Source organism: Falco naumanni, chromosome 7 (genome assembly GCF_017639655.2).
Source record: "Falco naumanni isolate bFalNau1 chromosome 7, bFalNau1.pat, whole genome shotgun sequence".
In the NCBI taxonomy this organism is placed as follows: domain Eukaryota; kingdom Metazoa; phylum Chordata; class Aves; order Falconiformes; family Falconidae; genus Falco; species Falco naumanni.
In genome coordinates this window covers 66562490-66586396 of record NC_054060.1, presented here as the reverse complement: position 1 = coordinate 66586396, position 23907 = coordinate 66562490, and positions in this window count along the sequence as shown.

Here is a 23907-nt window from a genome sequence, read left to right as displayed (position 1 = left end):
TTTAATACAGCCTACACCACCCTGGCTAGATCTTAAGCATTATGAGCAAACCCCTTTATAAATGGTGGGACGAATTAAATATCTGACTACTCCTTAACTTTTGGGAATGGCAACAGGGAGAGAAACTGAGAGCTACAAGGACAGCAGCTGAGTCTGCACAGAATTGCACTGTTCAAAACAAGTATGTGCTTGAAGAAAGCGTATCGAGCTGTACGTAGCACACGAAACCTGGACGAATTCATTGTGAATGCATCACCTATACATATAGCTCCCATTTCAATGAACACACAAAAGGCAAAAGATGAAAAATAGAATTAAAAAGCTGAATAGCTGCTACAGGGGAAAAAAAGATTGGAATGGATGAATGTCTGGCAACCTAAACAAACTCCCTTTGTAATTTAGTTCTATATTAGAAATCTCCTCCTCTTTTTCATCTTTCCTTACAGTAAAGTTTTATAGGACCCTACATCTGAAAACTGCTTGTGAATATAGTAAGAAAGAACAAAACAAATCACGAAAAAGAAAGCTTTGGAAATGATTACATCTAAGCGGCCCAAGCAGAAGTGTTCCTTACAGTATGCTTGACAGGCCCTTGGAACAACCAAAGAAATAACTATCTCTAGTTTATCCAGTTCACAAAAATAACCCTCAGAAGTACTGAAAACAGACTTGTGAGTGGTGTGAGTATTCCCGTAGTCTGGCTGTTAGTGGTTATGACTTTTCTATCAATCGTTGCTATAAAGAGCTACTTGATATTCTGGAAGAAATAAAAACGCCTTTCAGGATTTGTTTTTTATTTCACAACCGTATGTATCAGGTGAAGGCAGATGTGATGAAATAACAGTTTTATTAGAAAATAGGTTCATTAATTATTAACTTGTTACCAAAAAATTAGATTCTGGCTGCTCCCAAATATTTTTAAAAGTATTTTTTTCTGGAATGGATAGTGTCCATGGCAGAAGGAAAAAAAATAATTAGAAAATTAGTTATTTATAGAGCAACATTCAAGGGTATTGACTACTGCTCAAGATCTTACTTTCTGACAAAGAAGAGAATTCCTGAGGCATAATAAACCTTTCCCAAATACCAACTTCAAAGCAAGGACCTAAATGTTGGTTAAAGGCTTTGGTCACACATAAATCATCTTCAGCTGGAGTATCACTTCCACAGTTTGATACGTTACTTGACTCACTGTGTATGCCTGTGTACTTCTAATGTTCATATTAGTGAATCCGCTGGCTTAAATGTGTCTTACGGAGCTAATGTGAAGTGGAGACACGTTGAGTGAGTATCCTGCTCACATCCTTAAGGCCTTGAAGATTTGTGAGCTTCCCTCTGTCACTTGACTACAGAAGGATCACCCATTTCAGGTTATATTGGTGAAACATATGAATACCTCAAGCATTTTAGTTCTCTCCGAGATAGTGCCTATTACACAAAATTGAAGAAGTAACAAGCAGGAAAAAATACTCTTTGTAAATCGGTATTTCCTGTATTTCCATATGCATATTTGAGTTAGCCATACAAAAGCTACTGTGGCTTAGCTATGGTTAGGTGTGCAGATAACAGGAGGGGAAGTTTTCTCCAAAGCCCTCTCTTCTTCAGAAATTAATCAGCCTTTGATGTCCTTTAACCCTGTTCTTTTCCCCTCACATCTTTCCTGCACCTGATTTCCCATCTCTTGCTCTTTCCGACCTGTAACACCCTTGGTGATGATTCCCCCATCTCAGCCTTTGGTTTTGTGGAGTTTGCTTAAGGTTACAGCTTAGCTGAGGACTGCAAGTACGAGTACTTTTAAAAGGATTTCAGTTGTCAGAAGGTCAAGTGAGATACTTGAGAATACAGCATTTTGTTCCCTTTATCTGTGTATCCTCAGCACAGACCATCTGCATGCAGTTTTGTTCTCCAGCATCATTTTCACGTGCCAGCCTGCAGAGCTAAACGCTGGCTTTCTGGGCAGATTGTAACAGCACAAACAAGTATTTCCCTTCCTGCAGGTTGGAAGGGAGTGAACATACAGATTTGAATCTCAGCCCCAGCTACCAGAGTTTGTATCTCCTCATGATGGCCACCAGTTTGTAAAACTCCTAAAGCCAACCCTCCAGCCTCTCAGAGGACGAAGGGCTGAGCGCTGGCAGTGCCACACATTACACCTGGTCAGATATCTTACGAGACAAACCTTCCCCAGGTTTTTCTCAAGAGACTCACAGGAAATTAGACCAATCCTTCCAAACCAGAATATGAGGGACTATGCTTGTAAGTGAAAAGCACTTGCTTCATGAGGAAGGGAAGTCTTGTAGCTGCTGCTGCTGTGGAAAGAGCAGCAGATTTTTACTAGCTGCAGAAGTTCTCTCTAAGTGATCTTTGGGGATCTTTACAGAGGGACTGAATGGCACTGTGGGGGTGGGGTGGGGGTGGGGTGGGGGCGGGGATTTCACAGTGCTAAAACTGTCCACAGCACTTCACCTGAATACTGAGCACACCTGATGGAAAGTAGCACCACTTCGCCACTTGTGCGTCCAGGGCATACCAAAGTGCTTGAATCCCAGACGTACATCACTGCTATAGACTGATTTGATGACATGTAGGCAGGATGCCTGGACTAAAAATGCATATACACTTCGTAGCTCTTCCCTCAGGATATTTCTCTTGCTGTCACCACCACCTGGGTATCTCAGCATCATGTTGCTTCTCTCGTCCAATACCTTGGCAAACTGTCCAGCGTCACACCTAGTGCCTCCTGAGCAGATTGCAGTGACCTCGTAATTTAGACTGTGTGCCACTGGTGCTGAGCTGGTTTGAAGTTCACGTCATCCTGGTTATTATTGGGCCAGATATTTCTGAGGCAGTAGAACAACAAGTTTCTCCGCACTGTTTTCAGCAGTGGAAGTATCACAGTAGGCGAGGCTGGGAGAAAAAAATCAGACCTTTTCCGTTCCAATGGGACTGCCCATATAATGTTAACTGCAAAAATTTTCTCAATGGCTGTTTAAGTATGTATGAAAATCTCCACGAGGCTTTCATTTTTATTTACTTAGTTCATCAAGCTGTACATTCAATGGGACTTTTGGTATCTGAAACGGAATTTTACAGGACACAAGTCTTTTTTTCCAGTTTTCAGAAACTGTGTAGTTGTGACAAAGCCAGGAGACACTCCTTGAGTTTATGGTGTCCGTTTGGAGTTGTTTGTGTGTGTTGTAGAGGGAAGCAGAAGAACACTCACTGTAAGCCCTGTGCCATGATCTATGCCAATGTGAGGCAAAAGGAAGATTTTTCAGGGCACGCAACAGTCCTTCATGGCTCCTAAAGCCTACTCGCACTGCCCTGCTCTGGGGGCAGATCACCGCTCCATGAGATGAGGTGTGCTGGAGTGGCCCAGTAGTGCTATGAGAACCTTTTCCTTTAAAGGACAGAATTTCCCCTGAACTTCAGAGCAACAACAGAAGAAAAAATAAAATAAAATAAAAAACCACCATGAGAACTAGGTAAGTTTCCATTCCCAAACTGGCTGCGGAGGAGGAAGATTTTCCTGTTGCATTTATGCTGTTTTAATCAATTTCACGTTTTCTCCCGCTGCAGAAGTGAACGGGCTGCTTCAGTGATTTAAACACTTGCAGCACCAGAGCAGCCGAGGCTAGCTGAATTGTTTTAGCTTCCCCCCTCCTTTGTTTGAGGCCAGGTAAATAGATACAGTAAGTCATTACTGGGATCATTGCAGTCTGGATCATTACCCAGAATACCATCTGCCGGTGTTGTGTCAAGCTTCCTTCTATTAAAAAGCCATTAGATTACATCTGATATTCATTTATGGACAGCAGATAAGTCAGTCCACTTGACAGATAAATAGGAACTCAAGTAACTGTTTTTTAATTGTGTCTACTATCATATGTTGTCAGTCATGATATATTTAATCATTGATATTACTTTAATTAAATATATCTTAAATGTGTTTGTCTTGTCAATGGAGAAAAACAGATGGCATCACTTGATAAGGCTTTGAGTTTACTGTAGGCTTATGTTTTCATTGACAAGCAATAAAGAAATCAATTTGAAAATATATACGTTATTCAAGTGTAGCACGCATGCAGGTTTACTTCTGTTATTTAGAGAACAAGAACTGTTGTGTAAAACGTTGGTGACACTTCCATTTGGAAGTGAAATTAAGAAGTCATGGCAGGATCTTTAAGAAAAGGACTTTCATATGCTGTTTGAAAGGTTTTTGTCTGCATTTGTTGAAAGAACTATTTTGAATATAGCCGGCAACTAACATACAGGTTGTTTCTGTGTGTGTATGTATGCTTAGACTGCATAATTTGTGGTTTGAACAGAATGAAAGAAAACAGTGCTAAGTTTCAAACCTAAGGACTGCTTTATGTTGTCCTCTTTTTAGTTTTTGTGTCTTAGTGTGGTAAAAAAATGCTATGGAGTATCCTGAGGATAACTCTACCGGGAATTTAATCACAGTTCATACAAGATCATGCTACTCAGTTTGCTTTCTCAGTCCTAGCAGCCTGAACCAGAGATGCTCATGAGTCACCACAGAAAGCAACAATCAGTGTCTTCTTCAGGGCAGTATGTAAATTTGCAAATAAGTCCATCATATGATTAACATTTTTAAAGGATTTATAGCTTAAAAAATTAAATGTGGTTAACATAAACACAACAGATAAAATAGAACTTCACATTTCATATTTTCCATTAATCATCACTCTCTTTTGAAAGATAATCTTCTGTGATTTTATTTTATTTTCCTTTTTCAGAAACATTCCAGGCATGAACTCATCCCAAAGTTATTGGGTTTTTTTTGTTATTGGTTTGTTGGGTTTTTTGGTGGAAAATGTCAAGACGTTTACATGGCTGTTTCAGAATGTGGTAAAGAATAGAGATATATCCACTCACAGATAGATGCTCATATTTTTCCAATGGAAGAAAAAAACCAAAAGACATGATCACACTGAAACAAAAGGAGATGACCATATCAAGCATGACTGACATTTTTCACCTGGTATGTTGCACATAAGAACTCTTAAGTAGGAATATTCAGGGAAAATAATACCCATGTAAGCTGTTGAAAAGCTTCAGATGAGCATTTTTCTGAGAAAGACAATCACATAGTACAAACTATGAGTACTTTTTCAGGGGCTAAAACTGTCTCAGTTTTTAAATCATGAAGATGAAGGCCTGGATGAACATGGGGGATGACTTCTTTAAAGCAAAGCAAGTTTTCCAAAAGAAGCCAGGGCAAGTTAAAGAAATACTATGGGAAAATAAGTGCCATTCGGTGTGTCTCTATTTCCAGATTTTTCTTTCTATGGGAAAAATCAGACCCTTGGCCAGCAAAATTCTTGTTATGACCATCTAGCAATTTCTGTAGAGCCTAGCTGAAATGTTTTTTTTTTTTTTTTTTTTTTTTACTCTGTGGTCTCCCTGAATCTCTAAATAGGCAAATGTACTTGCATTGCTCTGAAAAAGCATCTTCTTTCACGAGCCTTTGGAGACACATATACTTCCTTTCCCATCCACCTTATTCTGTATGGCTGCCTTACAGGGAATCTGTTGAAAATCACAACTCATGTAACTTTAGAAAACTATGTCAAAGAAATTGAAATGTTGCCAGAACATTAAGGAACAAGCAAAAGAAAAGGAAAATCCCATGACTGAAAGTCTGCTTCAAGGAACTGAAAAGGATTCAAAGTGGGAGTCCATGAACGCAGTCAGCAGTGGTGTACAGTAACCCCACGGCCTAACGAGGTCATTAACCAACATGGGCATACTTCGAGAAGTGTGTTTTTTCCCTCTACACACTCAAAATGCAATATTTAAGGAGGACATTGGACACTGACATTTTAATCAAGGAAAAAAATCAGATAATTATGACAGCAAGTTAAGACAGGTAAGTTGTAAAAGATAAAATTTTCAGAAGAAACTCATCTGATGTTCCCTTATCATAAGGATAATGATACCTCAAAAGAAAGTCTCAAGTTTAAACAATAATACTTAAGCAACAAAATTTTAGTGATTAATAAACAAGACTCACAAGTCTGATTAGTAAACTGGCATTAAAAAGTTGGATTTCAGTGTGGTGTAAACAACTTGGTTATTTTTATTGTTAAGGTTTGCTGCAAAAGGATTTTGCTGAACCTTTTTACATTTAATTTAAAGGCTTGGATTCATCATGTGAAAATACTTGGAAGTTAGGCAGCAGGTGGATCAGATTTAAGTGAAGCACCTGGTACCAGTTTGACTCCAGAACTGCATTTCCACCTCTAAGACCAAGCCTTGCCTGTATAGCCTGAACCACGAGGGACCTCAAATCAAAGACTGCTTGGTAAATGTTTTTTTCAGTGCTGTAATGCTAGTATAGTTTCTGCAGATGTCAAATAGACCCATTAATATTTTCCATATACTGAAGTTGTGTGACCGACCTTCACAGTTCTCAAGAAAAAAGGGCTTGCTGTGATATAAAATTATGATTATTGACTAAACCCAAAAGTTTCTCAAGCAAGGAGCAGTAACTCCTTGATACCCTCATTTCTAAAGTTGTAAATAAAGCCAGATAAGTATCTGGTAATGTAGCCTCGAGGAAAATAAGTATAACTGAAGACTGGCCTGCTTCTATATGCTTGGTTATGCAAACTGACAAACTTTCAGGTTTGTTTGTTTTTTTTAACTGGGAAGTTATTACAAAAATGTAAGCACAGTACTAATATGCAGAAGAAAAGGTAAAAAAAAAAAGTAGAAAGAGATGCATTCTATCTGCAGCACTCTTCAAGGTCAGAGCTTCACTTGCCTTGATCTTGCCTATGGCCCCTTGGAGCTTGCGTTGATCTGCAGTTTAGGAGGGGGGCGAGCATCAGAGGAGATCAAAGAGGAGAGACAGCTTTGGATCCAGCAGCAGCAGAGTAGAATATCTACCGAATTAGCCCTTTCTTCACCTCAAATAATTGCATGTCTTATTCCCGCAGATTTATTTATGAGTCTTTGGAGTGTCTCCTTTAACAAAAATCATTGCCTTTAATTAACTTCTCGGGCAGCTCTCCAAGCTTTCTTCAAAAATCAGACCTTTGTGCACACACACACCTCTCACCCCCCCGCCCCCCCCCCCCCCCAATATCTGAACTTGCCCTTGGTAGGATAACACTTACAAGACATATTAGACCCCGTATGCCTTTAGGTCCTATCTCGTATGGAAGAGCAGGTTTGGGAAAACAGTTCAAGAATGGCTTTGACTGTTTCCATAATAACTTACAGGGGTTTTGTTCAGCTTCTTCTGAATCGTTGGTTGGTGTCAGTGAGAAGACAGGCACACTGAGCTGATCACAGGTACAACCCTTGGAGATGTCCTGTTGCAAACTGGCACAGGACTGTCCCCCACAGCACAGTATCTGGGGCTTTCTCCATTCCAATTTTAAGTGATAAGACACTTTACTTTCCATTACTATTTACATGTTCAGTTACCTTCTTACGATTTTTTTTTCCCCTAACTGGCAGGATAAAGCTTTATTTCCTTTTTCTGAATTTTCTAAGACACACGATCTCCCTTGTTATTAACTGCAAATCATGCAAACAAACCACATGCATTTATCCAGGCTGTCATCCAACCCAGTTCTCCCAAGTTTCCTGTTTCTCAGCCTTTTGCTTTAAACCTTAGACCACACTGCCTATCCAAAATCTATTTTTTAAAAAAATCAGTTGTGTATAAATAAGGTTTAGAGTAGTCGTAGGATTTTGAAAATCCCAGGTATGAAAACCAATAGCCAACATTCTGTTTCGGTCCTTTGTAAATCTAAGAGCCATTTGCAAATATAATCTGGGTTTTGCTCATCCAAATTTTGCTTGGGATATATACAAGTAAGTACTTTGTGCTAGCCTGTCCTCTGTTTAAAGCATCAAAAAACAAGATGTGTTAAAGTTGCCACTGTAGTTTTTTGCATGAAACTGGTAATTCAGACAGAACAGTGTGTAATAAATACTCGCTGGGTATCTTTTTATGCTCTGGAAGTTATTTGTAGGGTATTGGTTGCTAGTGGTAACATTTACAGTAAGAATTCAGCTTTTCTGCCTTATTTCTATAAAAGAGGAGAATCTTTCCACCACTGCTTTAACATTACTCAGAGAAGCAAGAAAAACATATCTGCTCCTTTGGATGACTTTGTTATTTAAAACCAAACCTTTATTTCTCGCAACACTAGATACTTTCTGTTTCAGTACTAATTCTTCCAGGTGTACTGCTATTCCTGGACAAATTGTTATGTATTTATGTCATTTCTTTCTTTTCCTTTCTACCTTTCACGCAACAGGCATGTGTTTAAGCAGCATCCAGACCTGTGGGCATTTTTCTATGAGTTTGGGGTGGGTTTTTTGTCTGAGAAAACCAGGCAGCTGCAGGAAGGCGTATGGTCGGTGGCCCAACATTTGGAGCAGAGCTTTTGGATCGGTACTGCTATTGCACTAGAAACCCTCTAACGCCAGCCTGGAGGCTGCTGCCAGGCAGGCCTGGATGACCCTGAGCACCGCTGCATTTCTGTTAAGCTTGCACAAGCGTAGTGGTATTTCCCCACCGTCTTTCAAAATATTAGTTTGAGCAATTCCCTTCTCCCTCCTTGCATTTGCCCAGCTCTGGCCAGGCGGGGCATCCAGTGGGATCCAGCCCTCGTTATTGTAGGTTCATTCCTGGTGCCTTCGCATGGGGCTGGGGCATGGGCCAGCTCTTGCTGTGGCGCTGCAGCAGGTGGTGACTGCAGAATTGGTGCTGAGCTGGTTTTGGGCGCTGGTTTGATAGTGCTGGGTGCTGCCCGGGTGCCATCGCTGCTGAGCCCTATGTGGAGGAAAGGTCACAGCAAGTGGAACTGGCATAACCCTGACGCAAACCTGGGTAAACAGCGCATCAAAAAGCCTTGCCAACCGTGAGGAGACCTATCCAGTATGTAGCTCATGGCAGAAAACCAACCAGTACTACCGGGACATGTGATCACAGATGCTGACTGATGTACTGCTGTTTGTCTTGTGGACCCTCTGTTTGTAAGGACTCCAGGTTTTGTTATTTTTAACTGACTCTTGCGAAACTGCCTGACAATGCTGCTTTTTTCTCTTTTCTATCTTTCTTTTTTTAAAAAAAATAAAAAAAATCTGGGTGCAGCATGTTCAGACATTACATTCCTTTACTCCTTATCCTCAAACACACATGCACACCCATACATCAAAAGACATCTCATGCCCTTCTTATGTTAAAGGGATGATTTTCTGAAGAGTTCTGCTCCCATACAGGTAACTTTATCAATGACTAGATTCCCAAAAGAGCCTGACCCACCAGTTTTGTGAACTGGAAGTAAATGAGACAGATTCTGCCATTAAGAGTTTTGAGGGTTGTCTGAGTATGCAAAACCTGAGAACTTTGCTTATTGCTCCATCAAAGAGACACTAAGCCACAATCAAAAATACTTGGAAATCACCTAGGACCTGGGTTTCAGGTGATAGGCATTAAAGAAAACTCCTTAGGCTTATTCTTGCCTTCCTTAATATGGGCTAATGCTGTTTGCTTGTCCTTGAACCGCAGCAGGCTCTGGACCTGTCCCTTTTCTGGTTTAGCCCCCAGGTTTATCTTCCTCCTAATCTGCAGCCTAGAACATGTGGAAGACCCATCAGGCATGTTAACCCCTTGCCTTCCTGGGGGGTGTTAGTCAGGGAATGGCCCTCTCTGAGCTCTCCCCATGACAACCGAATACCTTGCTTGGGGCAAAAAAGTTGGTTGTTGGTGGGGTTTTTTGTTTGTTTGTTTGTTTGTTTTTGTTGGTGTGTGTGTTTTTGTTTTTACTGAAGAGATAAGGTGGAGCTTCCAACCAGCCAACAAGAAGTACTCGCTTGCGTTAACCAGGACCTGATCTGACTGTCTTCTGCTGGCTTTGGTAAGTAAAAAGACACGTGTATTCATTACTTTGAAGAAATGACACATCCTGGGGTACTAGCGCTGTAGTGTTGTTTTTGTTGGACTTGGCAGAGCTGTGTCATTCACCATGGAGGGACCTGTGCTTCTCGTTGCTAGCCAGCTTTGTATTCTAGCAGGAGAAAAGACAGGATCATTGAATATTGCTGGTGGCTGGACTGATTATGATCTTTCAAGATAGAAGAACAGGTTTTAAAGATCACAGCAAAATATCAGCAACAGCATTAGCAAAGCTGAAAATGGAAGACACTAAGACATCCTTCCCTTGTATGTTTGGCACTCTGTGAGGACAGAAAGAACATGCTCCATTCACGCAGCACTCAGTTTTTCTCTTGTTTAAAAATTGTTTTATTTGAGAGGAAACTCTCCTGCCTTCCTTAATTTACCAAATAATTGCTAATTGGTAAATTTGCACTGCCCCTGACACAGCAGGTACAAAAGGACTCTGATTCCTGCACTAGTGCTTTCAGCATGGTGTAGCCGGGGGTTTGGCTGCGGAGCTACCTCTGCAGATGCCTGCAAGAAGAGGTTTGATTTTTTTAGCATCTTCTTACGGAAAGGTTCTGGATGCACGGTGCAAGGTATGTGTTCTCAGCAAAGGCTTGGGCTGTCCTTTAATGGGAAGAGGGTAGTAGCAAATACGTTTTAGGCCTCTAGTTTCTTCCAGAAATCTAAAAGAGCACATTGCTTATACCAGATCAATTCCAGATGTGCCAACATGAAATTCAAAGAAGGTAGGAGCTTTTACCTTTCTTCATACATGTGTCCTGTTGCATATTCTACGGTATTCTCTAGCAGAAACATTTTTTTAGCCTCTGGCTCAAGTGTGTCAGTACTTTCAGCATTGATGATCCCTTCTGCACTGTAAAGGGAGCTAGTTTAAAAGAACATTTGGCATTCAAGCATAAAGAGGCTCAAATATCCCACAACAAAGATGATAGTCACTTATCATTCCTATGCTCCAGAATGACTGCCCTCAAAATTCTTCGGCTTAAAGCTGGGATGGTCAGGGCATGGGGTGTATCACAGACTTCCTGGCTTTGTCCTTAGGGTTATTGCAACAGTTGCGTTGTGCTGTGCAGGGACAGTGAGACGGTGGGAAAGGGCTCTCAGATCTGGGGTATGACTTCTCTGCAGCTGGTGCTTTAGTCTGTAAATAGCGTCACCTTAAGGAGACTCAGTAATGAGGCTACAGTTAAATGACTGCTTTACCTGTCACATAGTAAGCTGTAAGTGGGGGACTCGGAGAGAGGCTGGTTGTTGGCTTGAGAGGGTCCCTGAAAGGCCTTCGAGAATCTGGGTGGCTCTTGCTTTGCATTAGCTCATATTCCCAGTGTGTGCACAGGGAAACCTAAGCACAGAATCAATCACTAGGGACTCTGTCAAGGTTAAACAGTGAATGAGTTGTAGTGATTAGTTAGATCTCACCTCTTAATTCCTGAGCAATTAGAGAATCATACTGCCTTGCAAAAGAATTTGCATGCCTTCCCTTTATTCCTCCACTCTTTTTTCCCACAGACCTCCTTGAAAACTCCAGGGTGGACATGCTGTTTTCCAGCCTGGAGTCAAGACCTGCAAAGAGCCAGCTGTGTGTTTGATTTCGGTAGTTGCTCTCAGTTTGTGGTGGTTTAGCCTGGAGAGCCAAATAGCTCTGGGGCAAAGTAATCTGTCTCCATGCATGGTTTGCAACTAATTGTAGTACAGAAGAAGCCTGGAGGATGGGATGTCTCTTTCTGATACTCAGACAAGTAGGATATGTTTGAGATATGCTAGCTTCTTAATCCCAAAAGTCTACATGATAAATATGCTACAGCAGTTAGAACATGCAAAGAAATCTGCCATCTTCTTCTTATGGCACAGTGTTTTCACACTTTTGCAGAGCAGTGAATTTTTATAGTATCACACTTCCGTAACAGTGAAGGGATTTTTTTCTCTCTCTCTGTTGTCCAAAAGCAGTAGAAGTCAGAGGGTAAAAGCATTTTCATATTTGTGCATTCAGATTGAGGCTTCTGCCTTTTCTTTAGCTTGCTAAAGTCTGTGGTTTGCTTTTTGGAGATCCTCAGCGTTGGTTTATTAATGTATGTTTTCATGAGGCAACAAGGAAGGAAATGCACAGCTGGGATTGTTCATTACAGTTGTTCCACCTAGTTTGGGAAGTATTAGGCTGGGTTTTACAACCTCACAAGTCCGGTTCTGTGAGAGGACCCACCTTTAAGACGTGTGTTAGTTTTGTCATGTTGGGTTTGGTTTATGAGAGAAGATTCTAAATCTGGTTTAGTGTAGGGATGCTGAAATTGAAAGATCTAGCCATCTGAAAAACTGCGTGATTATAAATGCCAAGGAGACAGGGGGCAGGGGAAAGGAAATATTTAAGATGGTAGGCAGGACAAATATAAGCAAAGGAAAACTGAGATGGAACGTTCTAAGAAAAATCCTGGAATTAAAGTGTGTTCAGCTGAGTTGCAAGTGTAGTTGCATAATCCCGGCTCTATAGAACACTCAACATTAGATTAGAAATACACCAGAAATTCAACTACATATCTATAGGTTCTATTTGTAGAATCTATCTGAAGAATCTGCTTACACCTTCTGTGTTTGTCCCCTCTTTTCCACTGCCTTTTAAAGCGCTTCTCACTGCAATAGCAGAAAGGGCGTTGGGGGGAAAACCTGCTGGGGCAGGGCAGTGATCCTGTTCTGAATACAAGCTCAGGAGGCCAGTCCTCGTGTTCCCATGCAAATAGGCAGGATTTCCTGGGAACAAATCCTTATAAAACCTTTCTTTGACTCCCTTTGCTAAAACAATGCTTCCACGTAACTTTACAGCTAAAACTAGACCCTCAGATCCCCAAACTCACCTGAACCTGTGTGAAAGGATCATCGCTTCTCCCTCTGCCATGGAGGAAGCACTCACAGGTCATTATATTATAAAGCTAAACATCCTTCATGGTTTTCCTATCTGTCTGCTAAATCAGATGCATCTTTTATAGTGGCAGGGGGTTGACTTTTCTGTATTGTATCTAGTGGGGACAATAGAACTAAATTTTTCTCCAATGCCAGTGTGCTGTCTGATTTTTTTTAAATTATTTCGGTTGTCTTCAAATAGTGGATAGTGGCTTTAAGCACAGGGCAGAAGGTAAATCTGGGTACTGTCCAGCTTTGGATTGCCAGCAGATTTGTTAGACTTGAGTAATTTTTTTTTTTTTTTAAGTTATTAAAGCTGGCAGGCAAGATTCAGCCATGACCAGGATTTCATATAATACTTGTATTCCCTTACACGCTGCCAGTTGCTAAAGCACATGGAGCAAATCCTAGGTGGCCCAGCTTCTGGAAGCTGCAGGCTCAGTTAGTTGAAAAGGACTTGAGACACATTGCCCAAATGTGAGGCTTTTTTTAGATGGTAAGTCATCCTGCAGTTTAAAACTAGAAATGGATCCAGACAAACGTCCCTGAACTTGAGAAGAAATATGGATACAAGCTTTGAAACTAATATTTTTCTGTACTGGAAAAGAACCCCTTAATTTTCTATTTATCCCATGCCTTCTTTCCCTAACAAAGCAGTATTTTTCTGATCATGTGAATTTTATTTACTGACTACCAAGTAATTACATGGTGAGTAATTGGATGGCTTTGCAGGACTGGAAAAGGAATACTGACTGCTTAACCTGTAGGTGAGTCTTTCGGCTCTGTGCTGCCCCAGCAGTCAGCCCAGACGTGTCTCCAGTGCCTGTCCCATGCCATGTGGTGAGGTTCAGCCCAGTGGAGTCAAGTGTGGGCATCACAGGTAACCATGAACCTTGGGAAAGGAGCAAGGGCAAACTGACTCTTAGGAGGAGTGTCTCTCTTCACTTGTCTCTTTGGATGGGTTGTATCTATGGCTATCTGGAGAACATAGAGGCACTTGTAGTAATCCACATCTCAATTTGTTCATGCTGAGTACCTGCCGAGAGCTCTGTTATCTTTCACTGACACTAGACGAAAATTAAATATTTGATTTAGCTGCAGGATTTTAAGTAACTGCCTAAATCACTGCTGGAAAAGTAAATATGATTTTAAAAGAAAACCTTCTAGTACAGAAACTTGCAGGACGAATCAATACCCGGCACTACTTTAGCTGGGAGAGGGGAACAATTCCTACCATTTCACAGCAGTGGATCTTTCCTTTCTGACCCAGCAGCAGTTGATTAGTTACCCTGAGCTGTTGTAATCTGCACCAGGTCCCACTAATATCCCTGTTTTTTTGCTTAAGAAGGAACAGTGAAAAAATGCAGCCCAGCTGTTACAATATAGAAACTTACAACATGAGCAAAGCTTGTGAAAAGAAGCCCAGCACAGAGAGAGCTTTTATTCATATGGATAAAGGTTTTCTTCTTTCTTTCTCTCTCTCTCTCTTTTTTTTTTTTTAATCCCATGGAACTTTTTCCTCCTATAGCTTTTGTAAATCTTCTTCCCCTTGTTGCTGGGAGATTTAAAACAAACAGCCAAACAACCAAGAGTGTTTAATGAACTCTGAATTGCCTTGCTATTAACTGAGAAAATTTCTAGGTTTCCCACTTCCCCAATTGGCCTAAAATCATAAAAATAACCTCATCTTGTTATAATCCTATTTCACAACTCGTTTTTCACTGCTTAATTCCACCCTAGACTGGATTTTCTTTCTTCTTAGCTCTCTTTTTTCCCTTACCACACATGTATCCACTCTTCCTCTGTCACAAACAAGCTTGCTCACACACCCCCACACATCCACACTCACATACATCAGGAGTGGTTTACAGCTCAATTTGAAAGATGTTTCTTAAAAAAAAAATAAGAAAAAAAAATTATTGTTTCTGATGTGGAGCACAACTAACAAAACAAAGGAAACCAGAGTGGGCAGTAAAACTCTTGTGGTCTGCAAGCTCAGTTGTGGGAAATGTGGTGTTAATTTTTCTTATTTTAAAATCCACTAATGCCTCTCACAGAACTTGAAAGAACATCTTGTTTACTTAAAAAATAAAAAAAATAATCTGATGACTGCGTTATATGGGATTTATTTGGGTTCTTTCTTTTTCTTGACTAGGAAAGTTTGTAGGAAAACAGGATATTTGTCTCTGAAGAGGTTGTCTGCTACTTATTTCCCACATAAACTTCCTGCTGTTGCTACTTCAGAAACTGGCTAATCTGCTTGCATCCCAGGCCTTTAACTCTAGCACTGTGCGCCTGGTCCCCAAAACAGGGACTTTCAAAATGAGTTTGCTCTCCCATATCACCCCTGCCCCTAATTTCTTTAGTGTCCACCAACTGGGGCACCTGTCAAGTTTGCTCTCACCCATCTTTCCCTTGAATAATTATTCTGTTCGTCTCTGTCCCTTGGCTTTCCCTGTTTCCTCTCACAGCATTCTGCATAGTATCTAAACTGGAACCATCACCAGTTCTGTTGCAGCCTGTGGGAAGGAGTTCTTTACTTCTGTGGATGCTTCAGTGCTGTCTTGTTGCATGCCGAAAACACCCACGGGCTTGCAAATCTCCCTGAAAATTTGATTTCCTGTTTTTCTTCGACTTCATATTCACTCCTTTCATCTTCACATTAGCACACTTGTTATGACCTTCCTTTCTTTAGTTTAGTCTGTTCTCTATGGCATGTGGTAATACCATGCCAAAAGTTGTTTGGTGAGTTTTTTTTTTGTTTTCTTTTGTTTGGTGTTTTTTTTTTAATGTGATAAAATGCCGTTTTCTTCAATCAGGGCAGATTACACAGTCAGCTGTGTATTAAAAGGTCAATGTACAAACCCCTTATAAAAGTATCGATCAGCCTGGAAGCCGGTGATATTTTTGTAATGCCCTGGTGACACAATGATTAAACGGATTAAGCCATAAACGATGAGGACATCCACTTTTGTCAGTTCAGCTCCTGGAATAGCCCTCCCAGCCCCCTGTCTCCCAGCGTTCTGGCTAAATGTGCTTGGAGTTCATCGTAAAACTCCAGGTCAATGGACTGCCGAGTACTCAAACAAAGCAAAATGTTCTGAGTAAGTGAAAAGCCAGCTCTCCTGCCCGTGCTGCCACAGGTGAACCTATGGCAGGGAAATGTGAGCAGCTGGCAGACCGACAGCTTCTTAATTGGTCTGTGATGAAGGTGAGCTGTTCCTTCTCACCGGCGACATGCTTTCCTTTCCTGCCTGGCAATCTGACTGGCTGCTCTGCGCTACTTATTATAATCCACATAGTCTCAGGTCTGGTATAATTTGATTTGGAAGAAGTTTCCAGCTAATTCTTGCTAGAAAACCGTCACAGAGCCACAGCTTCAAAGAGAAAGCCTCAGCGTGTCCAGCACTAACTACTGGGCCTACACTAATGGCTCTAACAAATGAAGCTAAACCTTGAGACCGTTTGGAGAGCGGAACGCACGTGTGCGGTGGTGGTGGTGGCTTACTTATTAAGCATGTCACACCAGCAGCGCTGCACACCAGCTTTCTGTGCTCTGGGTGGCATGCCAGGACCTGGGGCCAAAACTTAGCCCTAACTGTTTAAGGCCCTGATTACCTGGGAGATGCTCCTTGTTTGCAGCGTCACATCCCCAGGGCTGGTGACGAGGGAGCTGGAGTGGGAATGCGTCAGGACGACGTTTGTGGCAGCACACTCTGTGTCGCAGCCTGCGTTGGCTAACTTGCTAGGCAACCTCTGAATGCAGGCTTTCTCAAGTGCTTCGGAGGAGGTGAGCTGATCTCCTTTTGAGCGGGGCTAGAACAGAGCAGCTCTGATCCTGAATCATTATTCTGCCGCTGATTAATTAACAATGAGAACGGTTTATTCATTAACTGAGCTTGTCTCTCTTCTCTGCTTTAATTTGGGAAAAGCAATTAAGTATTAAGGTTGATGAACCGGAGTGTAAACACACAAACATCTAGCCCCAAAGCCCTGTGGCTTGCTTTATATAAGGGGGGGCATTAACACACCTGCAATGTAAACTTTTTGCAACTCCCCTGCTAGAGCTTGTAGGGCCGAGGCTATGGAGAGTGAGCAGCGTGGGTGCAGTGCTTGTACCCACACACTACAGAAGCTGGGCGCTGGCCCAACGCCAGCTGGTGCATACGCCCCTGCATGGATTTAGTAGCTGCTATGCACCTTTGCAACGAGCGGTGTTCACCACAACCTTGCATGAAAGGGATTTCCCTCTTATCTTTTAGCTTTATAAAAGCCCTCATTGGAAGTGCAGCTTCTCGTAGTTGCTGCAGTGGCAGAGAGGACGCTTTGCTATGTGTGTAAGGATTGCTAGATCCAACACTGACATACATCTGCCTACTGGGTGGAAGGCAGCAGCCTTTATTACTGTTCCCTGTGTGCTTTATGGCGTTGTGGTTCCTTGCCCCTCTCTAATTCCTAGCACTCGGTATGGATGAGAAAAACACTGCCAGGTGAATGAGCAACTGGTTGTACCCTGCCTAGGCAGTTTAAAGTTGCATGTGATTGAAATCTGTAATGATTGCCACCCTTCTGGGGATCAGCTGGCCAGCTATATGCAAAAAGTGATTGTAGGTTTGAGAGATCTTGGCAGCTGGAGGGATAAGCTGTTGAATGGTCATTAACTGATGCGGGCAGACAGTTGACTCTTAGAAGCTCTAAAGCAAAAGGAAAAGCAACTCCGAGGGGAGCATGATGTGTGTTTTTCTTTGAATTTATTCTTTAGCTGCTGTTTCTTATCATGGCTCACTGATTCTGTAGTTAATTCTGTAGTAGAGATTTTGTAGTTAATTTGCAAACTCAGGCCTCATTTTTCCAGGAGTGAGTTCAATCATTTAGACTTTCTCTCGGACTCTCATGTGACAGATTAGGCACCTGCATTGTAATTATGACCAGACATTTTCTTTTCCCAAGGACTTTTCTTGGCGCTTTTTCACTGATGCTAGAAAGAGCTTAGTAACAGGCAAGGGGAGTTAATGACTTAGCTACTGACTTACTTTCTTCTTAGTCCTATGTGAGATGAGCTTGTGAAACTGCGGGCTTGTTCCACTGTTATGTATTCATAGTCAGAAGATGAGGATACAAGCTGGGCTTCCATCTGTCAGCCTTTCATTGCTGGGCAAACTACGCATGACAGAAGGAAAGAAGTAAGGCAGAAAGAGATGGAGGTAGAGAGGGAGACAGCAAAGATGGGGGCAGATATTAATAACCAGGTCTTCCAGTCTCATCCGTGAGCCTGTTCTTTCTCTTCAGCCCTTTTGGAGAGCATCTTGCTGGCAATCAAATTAGAAATGGAGGGTGAACCCTGAGTGTGAAGTGGGACAAAATGGCAGCTTGAAACCTCAAGATGCTTCTCTTTCCTGCAGAGGGGAATTGTCAGGGGAGTGCTGACAGGAGGGTGGGTATGGATTGGCCTCGGAAAGCCTGTGCAAAATGTAGCAGGTAATAAAGGACCTGAGTCTCAGTGACACTTCTGTCACTGAGACAGCTCAGAGGAAGATGGAGCGTTTAATTACAGAAGGTTTCAATTACATGAGTTGCTGGTGCAACATGTAGTCAAATGCCTGTGTGCAATAGGTCCTCCAGGTGGCTGAGCATCCGTTCAGGGGAAGGTATTAAGGAGAGATGAGACATGAATCAAAACTGTCCTTGGTGAAGACGTGCTACAAGGCGTCTTGCTAAGAGGCAGCTGAGGTCTGTAAGCGGGCAAAGGGAGCATTGACTCTGCTCTCTCTCAGATCCCCACCACAAATTAGTTTGACTTGTGGCAGCTGCAAACTGAAGGAATAAAATAAACTTAAACCTAACCCTGCATGCAGCCCGTGAATGCCTCCCTTCTGCCAGACAAAATGCTCTCAGGTGTCTCTGCTGAGGCAGTTGATTACTGAAGAACGGTTTTTATAAGGGGGGGGTGGGGAAGCTGGTGACATACCCTTTGCATAGGTGAGTAAGATATTCCCCTTCGCTTGGATTTTATGACTCCTTTTCCCATCCTCTCTGGTGTTTGTGCAGCAGACGGCAGCAAAGCTGCCTGCTCACTCCTACCCTGGAAACCCACTGCATGGAACAAGTACAGGGAATGAGCAAAGGGAAACTTGAGGTGTAACTGGGCAGTCGGACTTGAGGAAAATAAAGAATAACTGTTTGTCATAGAGCCTGCATGTTAATGGCCAGCCAGAGTTCAGAAAATATCAAGCTCAACAGCCTGATCAAGAGTGACAAACTCCTGTTTAAGAAGGGAATCTGAGGCCTTACTTTCTCAGGCCCAGGTCCAGACCAGGATTCAGGCATCACAACATCCAGTGCAGCAATTCCCCTCGCCCCTCCCGGGTGCCAAAGCTTGGTTACAAGGCAGGAATGCGCAGGGCTTACTTCCGACCGTGGCGTAAGGAATGTAGGTGTCTAAGAATAGCATCGCACCGAATGGAGGGGATGAGAGAGACTCTGCCCCAGCCAACTGGCAATGCTGGTGAGACCAGGGAATCTTACGCTCTCTATATTGCCTCGATTTAGAGAGTGATCTCAGAGGTGGCATTTTGCAATGGAGATTCGGCTTCTGAAACTGCTGCTGGCAGATAAGTGCCTGGCCTGGTTTTTTTTGGGTAAATGCTGCTCTTCTCATAAAACTTGCTTGAAGGAGGAGCAACCACCTTTGTTTCATGGCTGGATTACTCATTCAGGAAGCGTTAAAGATAGGTACAGACCTTCTGCCTGCAACGATGCCATAAATAACTTTCATATGGGACAAATTTCAGCATTTCTTGGGGCTGGGTTGATGTACACCATGTACACAGATTCACTGGAAAGCATGCAGGGATACAGTGTGATTGAGTAGTACGGTGATTGCACCCTGAAACACTAGGTTGTTCGTAGTTTTCAGTGATTTACTTGTTCCACTCATTGTAAAGGCAGGGGCTATATGTTCATACAACTTCATGCAAAAATGTGGATGGGAAGCTACAGATGCTGGCATACTAATAGCTAACAAGTTCAAGGTTACTTCCTCAATGACAGGCTCCCACTTCGAGCGTTAGAGTGAAGGATTAGAGTTCTGGTTTGTCAACTTATCTAGCACTAATAGGACCCCACCGATGGCCCTAGTGGCCTAAAATAAGACAGATTAAGTAATGGATAACACATAGTATGGCATAGTTATGTCTGTTCTTCCCAGCAGGGAATATGACAAAGGAGAATTCAACAGGAAAGCAGTAGGCTGGCATACAGCTGGGTTGCAACAGGCAGATAGACTGAAAGCCATCACAGCCTCAGGAGGGGTCATTGTGTTCTAAGTGTGTTGCAGGCTTTTTTCTGTTCCCAGAAGCAGGGTCTGCAAAAGCATGTTAGATTTCATTTCCCTGCCCTCCTCTCTTCTCACTTTCACCTGAGGGGTGATACGGACACTTGATCGTTATGATTTCCAATGACTCATGCTCAGCAAAACAAAGTTAAATTGATTACCAAACTATCCTCCAGGAAATACTGGTGGGTATCCTCAGGAATTTAGGTTAGGTTCAGGTAAACATCTCTCACACTGGTTCTTCTGATGACTGGAGCAATTTGGTCCTTCCTGCTTTCTGTTTCTAACAACAAAAGTCCTGTTCTCAGTTACATAAAAAAGTATATACTTGGTAATAAAAAAAACCCCAACCAACAAAAAAACCCAACAAAACCCTCCATCAGAAAATATAATGATATACCAGAAGAACCATTTATGCATTAAAAGCTCTTCTCAATTTTCCAGAAGGCATCCGAAGCTCATTAAAAGAGGCTTTATTTTAGTGTGGTTGTGGTTTTCATTTTCTCTCTTCTTAAAACAGCTTCTGTCACAGACAAATCACTTTCTCTGGCATTTTTAAGCACATATTTCCTAGCAGTCATGCTCATACCATCACAGGAGGGAAGCATTTAACTATTGCTGTTTCACCTCCACCTCAGCAGTGAGCAATTCTGTGTTGCAGTTGCAATTGATTACAATTGTTTCTGTAGGGAGATGTAACCACAATACAGCCCTTCGCTTAAATAATAAAACCAATGATCTTACCCAATGACTAGTTCCTGCGCTACACAAACCTATTCTTCTGCCTGGTTGAATTGGTGGAATAGGAAGAAACCTACAAGTCAAGTACTGATGATGTACCTAAGATGCAGCCCAAAAACTTGAGATTTTGTTGCAGGCTATGTTAAGGGTCAGATAGGAATAAGGGGCAGAACTCTCAGTGATGGTGTGTTTGGAACAAGTTGGTTCATTTTATCTGCAGTCTGCCTCCAGTATCGGGGTGCCAATCTGTGGTGGCCTTACCCGCAATGTTTGCTATGTAACAGTCTTATCCAAAATGTTTTCAAGTCAATGCAGGGCTTCTTATTGCTTCTAACAGGTTTTGTGTAAGGCTCTGATTTGAACACACATGGGAAGCCTCAATTATAGCCTTCATCTCCCTGCTTTGAAAATGTGGTCTTGGCCACCCAGCATGAAGAAGGCTTCCTCAGTGCCAACAGCTGGGTTTTTTTTCTTTTTTTTTTCTTCTTTTTTTTATTGTTGTATCGCTTACAGGCAATGTCACCCAGTGAAGTCTGATTTAGCAAGGTACTTACTTACAACACACCCTTAATTTTAAGTCAGCTTATGGGCCTGTGTACATCAGGGGGATGTTTGGGTGCTTAAAATCAGGCAGGTTCTCACCCAAGTGCTACAAAATGCAGTCAGAATAGTCATACCCACACCTAGCAATCTTCATTACTATCAATGCTAACTAACACTGTATTATTGGGGAATGAAGATGGGACACTTTTATCTCCGAGACATTCTGCTGCAGGAGCTGAAGCAAAGCACCCACTCACTTGCCAGAGGAACGGAAGAGAGTTGGCCTTGAAGTAAGGAATAACTGACAGGGTTGATATGGAGATAGTCGGTGGCAGAAATAAGCCTATCGATGGACAGAAGTAGTTAAAGAGGACCAGCAGTGGCAGCGCTAAATACTAGAATGCAAACTTCTGCCTGAGTTGCTTTTATGGATGCTGAAAGTGAATAGGAGAATGGAGCTGAATTCCCTCCTGCTGCCATAGCGTGTCTGACCTGCTCTCTGTGGTGGCATCACACTTGGTGCTTTCTTCATGGGTCTCCTGAGTCGAGCAGGTGTAGCAGCAATGTCCATAGAGTCTACCTGGTTTACGTGAATTTGCTGTGCTTTCTAGGCACAACAGGATGAGGTTTTGTTGGACACTGAAGCTGGCCTACTATCTCATTGCTTATTACAACAGGTGAGCTTGGCATTTTATTAGCTTTATTATTAGGTGGTTTAACAAGCTGAGCCAGCACACAAGTTAGACAAGCGTAGGGATGGGTGCAAAGGGAAGGGCAGCAGCTGTCCACAGCTGTGGTGGTGGGGACACACACACACGACACACTCTTTCTGTATCAGCAGTTGGGCAACCGCAGGCACTTCTTGCAGGGTCACCATTTTTCATACCTCGTGCCCCAGTAGTACCACCTGTGTTTTCAGAGCTCAGTGATCTGCCCTGGTTCATGCCATCTCTCCCTCTAGGGTAGTGCAGCAGGACTGAGACATTGACGATTGTTGTGCAGATGAAGGAAGGTGGTTAGTGCAGCACTTCTGATGGATCCTGAGTAGATGTTGAAAAACAAGGAACTCTAAATTTACTCTGTCTTCTTACAGAGCCCATGTCAAGTCACTTCATCTTCATGAGACCATGTTTTCCTCTCTTTACAGGAACACAATAGCTTTCTGCCTTCTACAAGCATTGCAAGGCTAAATTATTTATTTTCCAGAAAAAGTAGTGGGTTTCAGCTTCAGATCTATCTGTCATTCTCATGGTTGTGCATACACTTATTTTTTTAAAAAAGTATGGGAGATGAGAAGACTGAAGGGTAGTGCTCCAAAACAAATTTTAGTGGTTATTACTGTAGCAAATAGTTGGATTTGGTAAACATATGAACAAGACTTCTTTCTTCTCAGCACTTTTTTTTTTTACCCCCCCGCAAAAGAATGTGAGCCACTCTTTATTAGGTGTAAATTGTGTGTTACTGCATCAAGAGAATGATGTCGATTTACATGGGATCATGGCTTGGCTCACTCAAGCTTTGCTCTACTTTGCTGGACTACTTTGCAACTGTAAAGTAGCATCCGACTGATTCCTTCTGTAACCCTACTCCTCACATCTCCCAGGCCATGGTGTTTGTGTTTCCTGATTTTAAAGCACAATGTCTTAATTATGGTCAGAGAAAATACATAAGGAAAGGCAATGTCCTGATTTGTCTTTTAACTGCAGTTCTTTCTGGTATTTATTTCAAAGTGTAATTACAGGAACGGAAATGACTATGCAAAAATGGCCTTTTCCTACTAACAACAATCTCTGCTGCTTGTGTACATTTGAGTCAAATCTGCAGACCTTTGTTGACACAAGTTTTATTGCAAGTCATATTTATTTTCCAGACTCTATTACAAAACAGCCTTGCCGCAAGGGCTGTCTTCAGGAGAGGAGAAGGGTAAAGAACCAGAGGGACCAGCAGTGCAAAAGTCACTTTCGTGGGCTGCTTCTCCTGTCACCGGCTGCTCTTGCTGGCGGAACTGTTAGCTTCTCCTGCCCCCTCGTGCAGGCGTGTGAGCACTGCCAGCAGTTTTCTCTTGCAAAAACCTGCCCAGAGAAACCGCAAAACAGAAGAAACGAGCAAAAGAGCTTTGAGAGAGAGAGCAGTTGTGTCGAGCAGTATTTTGTAAAGAAACCTCTTTAATAGCCATGGGAAGATGGCTATCTAGTCCTGCGCTGGAGAATCTCCCAAGCCGTTAGAAAAGTGGCTCGAAAACTTGGTAGACCTGGTGAAAATCTCAGTTTGTGTGTCACGTTCAGATTTGAAGATAATTTTATTTAACCTGAAGAATGGTTTCTTCAGGAATTATGTACGGAAAGATCTGCTGAGCCTTTCTGCCTTGCTGCTGCTCTCCCCAGGACAGGTCTCCCACCCTGTTGGCTGGCATATTGCCTCGTTCCACTGCCACCTGGTCCTCCTT